This window comes from Mus caroli, unplaced genomic scaffold, assembly GCF_978045245.1.
Source record: "Mus caroli unplaced genomic scaffold, Mus_caroli_1 scaffold_5, whole genome shotgun sequence".
Classification (NCBI taxonomy): Eukaryota; Metazoa; Chordata; class Mammalia; order Rodentia; family Muridae; genus Mus; species Mus caroli.
This window is the reverse complement of record NW_028227260.1, coordinates 90,649,772-90,656,202: the sequence shown is the minus strand read 5'-3', so window position 1 is coordinate 90,656,202 and position 6,431 is coordinate 90,649,772. Positions and strand designations below refer to the sequence as shown.

Genomic DNA, 6,431 nt, shown 5'->3' with positions numbered 1-6,431 from the left:
TGTGATTGCTAGGCCCTGGCATTGTCTCAAAAGAGACAGCTATATCTGGGTCCTTTCAGCAAAATCTTGCTAGTGTATGCAATGGTGTCAGCATTTGGAAGCTGATTATGGGATGGATCCCTGGATATGGCAGTCTTGGGAGCCCCGTAATTAAATTGATAGATTTTGAACCTGGTAGTATACCCTTGTCAATGCAAACCAATATCTATTTTCTGTCACAACCATTTATCAAAGGAGTAATAATGGTTATATATTATACTTTTTCCTTTAATTAATTAATTTATTCACTTTACAACCCTATTACAGCCACCCTCTCCTCCTTCTACTGTCCCCATCTCTTCTGAGAAGGGGGAATCCCCTCCCAGCTCCTGGTACCATGTCATCCAGGCACATAAACTCACTGCAGGACTAGACACATGCTTTCCCACTGAGGCCAGACAAAGCCCAGTTAGAGGAACAGGATCCACAGGCAGACAGCAGAGTAAAGGAAAGCTTCCACTTCAGTTATTTGGGGGCACACACGATGACCAAACAACACTTATGTTACATGTGTTAGTGGTTCAGTCTTTGTAAGCTAGACCCTAAGGGTTCAGGTTAGTTGACTCTGTTAGTCCTTTAATTCCTCCTCCAATGCTTCCACAGACATCCTGTGAGTCTCTGCATCTGTTTCAGTCAGCAGCTGTGTGGAGCCTCTCAGGGGACAGCTATGCTAGTATATAGTAGGATTTCTACTATTGCCACTTGCTTTTAAACTGGACATAATTTCCCCACTGCATTTCAATCTTTACTTATACAATATTCAATTGAATAAAAATTTGGTAATTATCACAGATTTTCAATGAACTTGTTGGGAGAAATATATTAAAGTAATAATAACTGATGTCTTTTTTTTAATTGTTACCTTCTTAATTTATTTGTTTTTCCAATGGAAAGTTCCAATAAAAATGGAAATTCAAATTTTAGCTTCATATACATAATAGAGCATTGAAAATATATAAGAAGTTTAACTCTAAATGGAAATATAAAAATAAAATTTAAATATTATTGTGAGTTAACTTTTTGAAGATCTGGCTTATGGATAAAAGTTTTTTTTTTTATAATTTTCTATAACTTTTGAATGAAAAGACAAAACTAAGTATTTCACAGAGTCTCTACCCAGCAGCTGACTAAGACAGATGCAAAGACTCATAGCCAAACAATGGATGGTGCTTGGGGACTCTTACAGAAGAGGTGGGAGAAGAATTGCAGGTCTGGAAAGTGGATAGGAACTTCACAGGAAGAACAACAGAGCCAACTAATCTGGACCCTTGGGACTCTCAGATACTAAACCCCCAACCTAAGAGCATAAACAGGATGGAACTTGTACTGGCTAGTTTTGTGTCAACTTGAAACAGCTGGAGTTATCACAGAAAAAGGAGCTTCAGTTGAGGAAATGCCTCCATGAGATCCAACTGTAAGGCATTTTCTCAATTAGTGATCAAGGTGAAAAGGCCCCTTGTGGGTGGGACCATCTCTGGGCTGGTAATCTTGGTTCTATAAGAGAGCAGGCTGAGCAAGCCAGGGGAAGCAAGCCAATAAAGAACATTCCTCCATGGCCTCTGCATCAGCTCCTGTTTTCTGACCTGCTTGAGTTCCAGTCCTGACTTCCCTTGGTGACGAACAGCAGTATGGAAGTGTAAGCCAAATAAACCCTTTCCTCCCCAACTTGCTTCTTGTTCATGATATTTGTGCAGGAATAGAAACCCTGACTAAGACAAATTGGTACCAGCATAGTGGGGTATTTCTGTGACAATCTGACCATGTTTTGGGGAGGACTGTGGAAGGACTTTGGAACTTTGGGCTTGAAGATCCATTTATAGTTACGAGCTCTGTCAGATGTTGTATAGGATCTTGGAAGATAATGTTGAGAACAGTGCAGAAGATGGAGGTCTGGCTTGTGAAATTTCAGAGGGAAAATTAAAGACTCTTTTCAGGGCCATTGCTAATTTTATTGCGAAGATTCTGTGGTTCTGGTTAGCTGGGGCTGAAGAATCAGCTGTGATTAACAAGATATCAGAACTACTAAAGTGAAACTTTTGCATTACTGGGACTATTGATGCTGATTACCTGGAGCTAAGAAATTAGCAGTGATTAAGAAGAGACCAGCATTGTTGACGTGACACCTTCTAGGAAGTGTTTTCTTAAAGCACAAAGAGGCTGTGTTCCAGAGATAGCCAAGGTTGCACTCCTGCTGCAGCGGGACTTGGTAATGTGTAAGGGTCACCCAGGTGGTACTGGTTTTGAAGGCATGAAGGGGTCACGCAGAGCAGCCGAGGTTCGGCACTGTGAGAGGCCATGGAAGGCCATTGGTGAAAGTGCAGCCTCAGTTGCAATTGATGGCCCAGGACTGAAGGGGTCATGCAGTGTTTTGGAGATGCCAGTACCATGAGATGACCACCAAGAGCAGCAGCAGTGGAATACAGGCATCTGGAGCCTAGAGGACGACGCATGTGCTACAAAGGGCATGGATAGAAAAGTGACCCAAGCTCTTGGAGGAGCCCCGAAGATAGTGAGTTGGATCCCAGACATTGGATGGTTAGAGATTGATTTTTGCTTTTGATTGTGACTGTGCCCTAATATGTTCCCTCTTGAAGGAAGAAACTATTTTAGTGGAGCCCAGAGTTAAGAGACTTAAATGTAAAAAGACTTTGGATTTTACATTTTAAAGGGATTGACTTTTAATATGTAAAGACTGTGGGACTTTTAAAGTTGTTTAGATCTTGGGGATGAATAAGAAATTAAGGGTTGAGGCTTACTAGTGATGTGTTTGTGTGTCAAGTTGACAAGGGGTCAATTGTACTGGCTAGTTTCATGTCAACTTGACACAGCTGGAGTTATCACAGAGAAAGGAGCTTCAGTTGAGGAAATGCCTCCATGAGATCCAACTGTAAGGCATTTTCTCAATTAGTGATCAAGGGGAAAAGGCCCCCTGTGGGTGGGGCCATCTCTGGTCTGGTAATCTTGGTTCTATAAGAGAGCAGGCTGAGCAAGCCAGGGGAAGCAAGCCAGGGGAAGCAAGCCAGTAAAGAACATCCCTCCATGGCCTCTGCATCAGCTCCTGTTTTCTGACCTGCTTGAGTTCCAGTCCTGACTTCCCTTGGTGAGGAACATCAGTATGGAATTGTAAGCCGAATAAACTCTTTCCTCCCCAACTTGCTTCTTGGCCATTATGTTTGTGCAGGAATAGAAACCCTGACTAAGACAGAACTAGATCCCTCCATTCCCCTCTCCTCCCCTCCCCCCACCACTTATTTAGCAGTTGTGTAACTTGGTCTTCATGTGGGTCCGGAAATAACTAGAGCAGGGGCTGTTCCTAAAGCTGTTGCCTGTCTGAGGAGCAAATTACCTTAACTGGGTTACCTGTCTGACCGAGACTTGATGTGCCAGGGTGGGGAATCATGGGGGAGTCCATCGTCTCAGAAGGAATTGGAGGAGAGAGGGAGGGGGAAGGTTTCTGGGAAGGGTGACCAGGAGGGGGCCAGTGAGCAGGATATAAAGTGAATAAATAAAAATAAATTGAGAAAAAGAAAAAAAAAGAAACTGCTTTTTTATCATCACTTTCATACATAAATCAAATTATCAAGGAGAGTGAAGCAAATGTTGTCATTAATAAAATGAACCTATATCAGTTGCACTTGATATTCTTTGAGTTACCTTTCTATTACGAAAATCCTAAAGTATATCAAGGTGAAATACCTACATGACTTGCTTAAGAGACGTTGATTAGCTGAAGAAAGAAAGAAGTAAAAGTTGGTAAAAAGATTGAAAACATAGGGTGTTATTAGTCTTGGCACATAGTATAATGAAGAATTCAAATGTTAGGCTTCCACTTGAAAATTTATAATCAGTATTTTTCTGTAATTTTATTAAAACCAGTGGTTATATAGGGCTGTTGCATATAGTTGTAAAGATCACTTACTACATAAATTTCTTGAATTCACAGTCTCTATAGATAGTTAGCTTTTTGTCACTGTACCAAATACCTGACAAAAACCATTCAATAGAGAAATGGTTTATTTTGGCTCATAACTTCAGAGGATTAACTCTAGGGTTGCTTGGCTTCATTTCTGTTAGCTTCTGTTGAGGCAAGGCATCATGCTAAAGAGAATACAGTCTGACAAAGCTGCTCACTGCTCAGCCATCATAATGAGGAAAGGAGATATGGAGGTAATATCTTAGTTAGGTTTTCTATTGCTGGGAAGAGACACCATGCCCCTGGCAACTCTGAACTTACAGTTTTAGAGATTTAGTCCATTATCATCATGGCAGAAACATAGGCATGCAGGAAGACATGGTGTTAAAGAAGGAGCTGAGACTTCTATTGCTGGATCAGCAAACAGCAGAGAGGATGACAAGGTACCTGGCTGGAGCATTTGAAACCTCAAAGTCCACCTCTACTGAGACACTTCTTCTAACAAGTCCACACCTCCTAATAATGTCATTCCCAATGGGCCTATGGGGCCATTTTTATTCAAACTACCACACATTTGAGATGAGATAGAGACACACACACAGAGGTGGGGTGAGGGAGTAGGATAGGAAGAAGAAAGAGGAAGGAATGGAAGCAGAGGAAAGGAGGAGGATTGGAAGGATGAGAGAGAGAGAGAGAGAGATCATATTTCAATTGCTTCTTCAAAGCCTCACCTGTGATCAGTCACTTGGGGGTCATGCCTTTGAGTTTTACCAACAGATTATGCAGAATTGTACACCAAATATTTGAGATCTTGGACTACTTCTTTGTGAATATTGCCATATTTCCTTGATTTTACTTTGCAACATTTCCCCCATTGTATCATAGCTACAGGAAATTTGAAATGTTTTGTTCATGTATTTATTTTCTCACAGTATTCTGAGTACTCACAAAGATATACTATTCTTTCCTCATACATGTATTATGGTTTGTACTAGAGTTTTCAATATTTGCATTTTCAATCAAGAGTGGAGGCTGTCTGGGGGCAGGTGTTCCAGATGGCCGGAGGCACAGGTACATGTAAAGATTTTTTTGGCAGTTGAGTGTGGCCTACTCGGATCGCATTGCTCTGATTTCTTCATGTTCTGTGTTGGCAAAGGAAGATGTCCAAATGAGCAAGATGTCACAGACAGCCACTACTCCAGGAGTGAATGGAACAAGTGTCATTCATACTCACGCACATGCCAGGGGCTGACAGCAAGTTCCTCAGGTGTTGCCTGCTGGGCCTGGTGCAGGAGGCAAAGCTGTGCCTCCAAGCAAGCAAAGAAAAAAGAGCTCACCTATCGATTGAAATAGTGAGGAATACCGATATGGCTGAGAAAAACAGCCTGTTAATAAGCAAGCAGAAAGCTCAAGATACACTGCAAAGAGTAAACCTGCTCAAAAATTAAGTTGCTGACAAAGGAATTAAGTGTACTGAAAGATTTGTGTCTTGCACATGCGTGCAGCCCATCAGCATGGAACCTACAACGACAAATTCTGATAACACAGGGCAGTAGATATCCTTCCATGCTCCAAGGCTTTGAGACTTGAACATGACAGGTGTGACCACCCTGCACCCCTTGCTTCAGTGACTGAACTCGGTATCGTTCCATTGGAGGTTATTTTCTAGGCTCAGCTGATTAGTCATGCAATTTATCTTGTCTTAAATGATAATGGATTTTTTTAAAGCACTAATAGAAAACTTAAGGTTTATGGTTAAAACAAAATTCTTGAACTTTAATATTCTTTGTAAGTCCTCACTTCCTCAGAAACACTTCTTTTGTAGGAATAGGAAAACCTAAGGTCCTATAGAAGGTTTTGGGTTCTAATGAGACAATACCTTGGATTAAGAAAAGCTGAATTCCCTCGGTGTTCCTCAATTTGTGATTTTATTCTAAATTGTGTATGGTAAATTCTAGGGCTACAGAAACCAATCATAATAATTTGGTCCCATTTTATAGATAGTATAAACCTGTGTTAGCATATTTGGCACTTTTCTCCCAACATGTACACATTTTTTAAAATGACTTTAGGTGAAGTAAAGAAATCCCAGCTTTTACAAATGGATGTTCCTGTGGAAATTTTGGTTACCAGTTCTAGGACTTTAAAAAGCTATAGGGAAGTCAGTGCTCAGTGTTTCAAATCAGAACATACAAATGAGTTCATGCATTGCTTTTACCTTTGTAAATGAGATTGTTAGCACACACAAGTTGTTTCACATTGAACACAGGTGTTAGTTGGTGTTTGGACTTTATTACTCAAGTGGGAATGATGATTAGCTTGATATATTTCTCTGTAAAGTTTCAGGAAGCTAGCTTTGGGGTATAGGTAAATGTAAGGCTTTGGAAACTGTAGAATGACTTTTGAAAGTCTTGTTAACCCTATATGAAATGCCCTACAGTAGGGAGAGGGAACTTATAGAGCCCACCTCCATCAGAAA

At 40.8% G+C, this 6,431-nt stretch overlaps 1 pseudogene; it reads left to right on the top strand.

Moving 5' to 3' along the window:
- The first annotated feature begins 5,120 nt into the window (after nucleotides 1-5,120).
- Nucleotides 5,121-5,508, top strand: LOC110286256 (CCAAT/enhancer-binding protein gamma-like; annotated as a pseudogene).
- The last annotated feature ends 923 nt before the right edge of the window (nucleotides 5,509-6,431 follow it).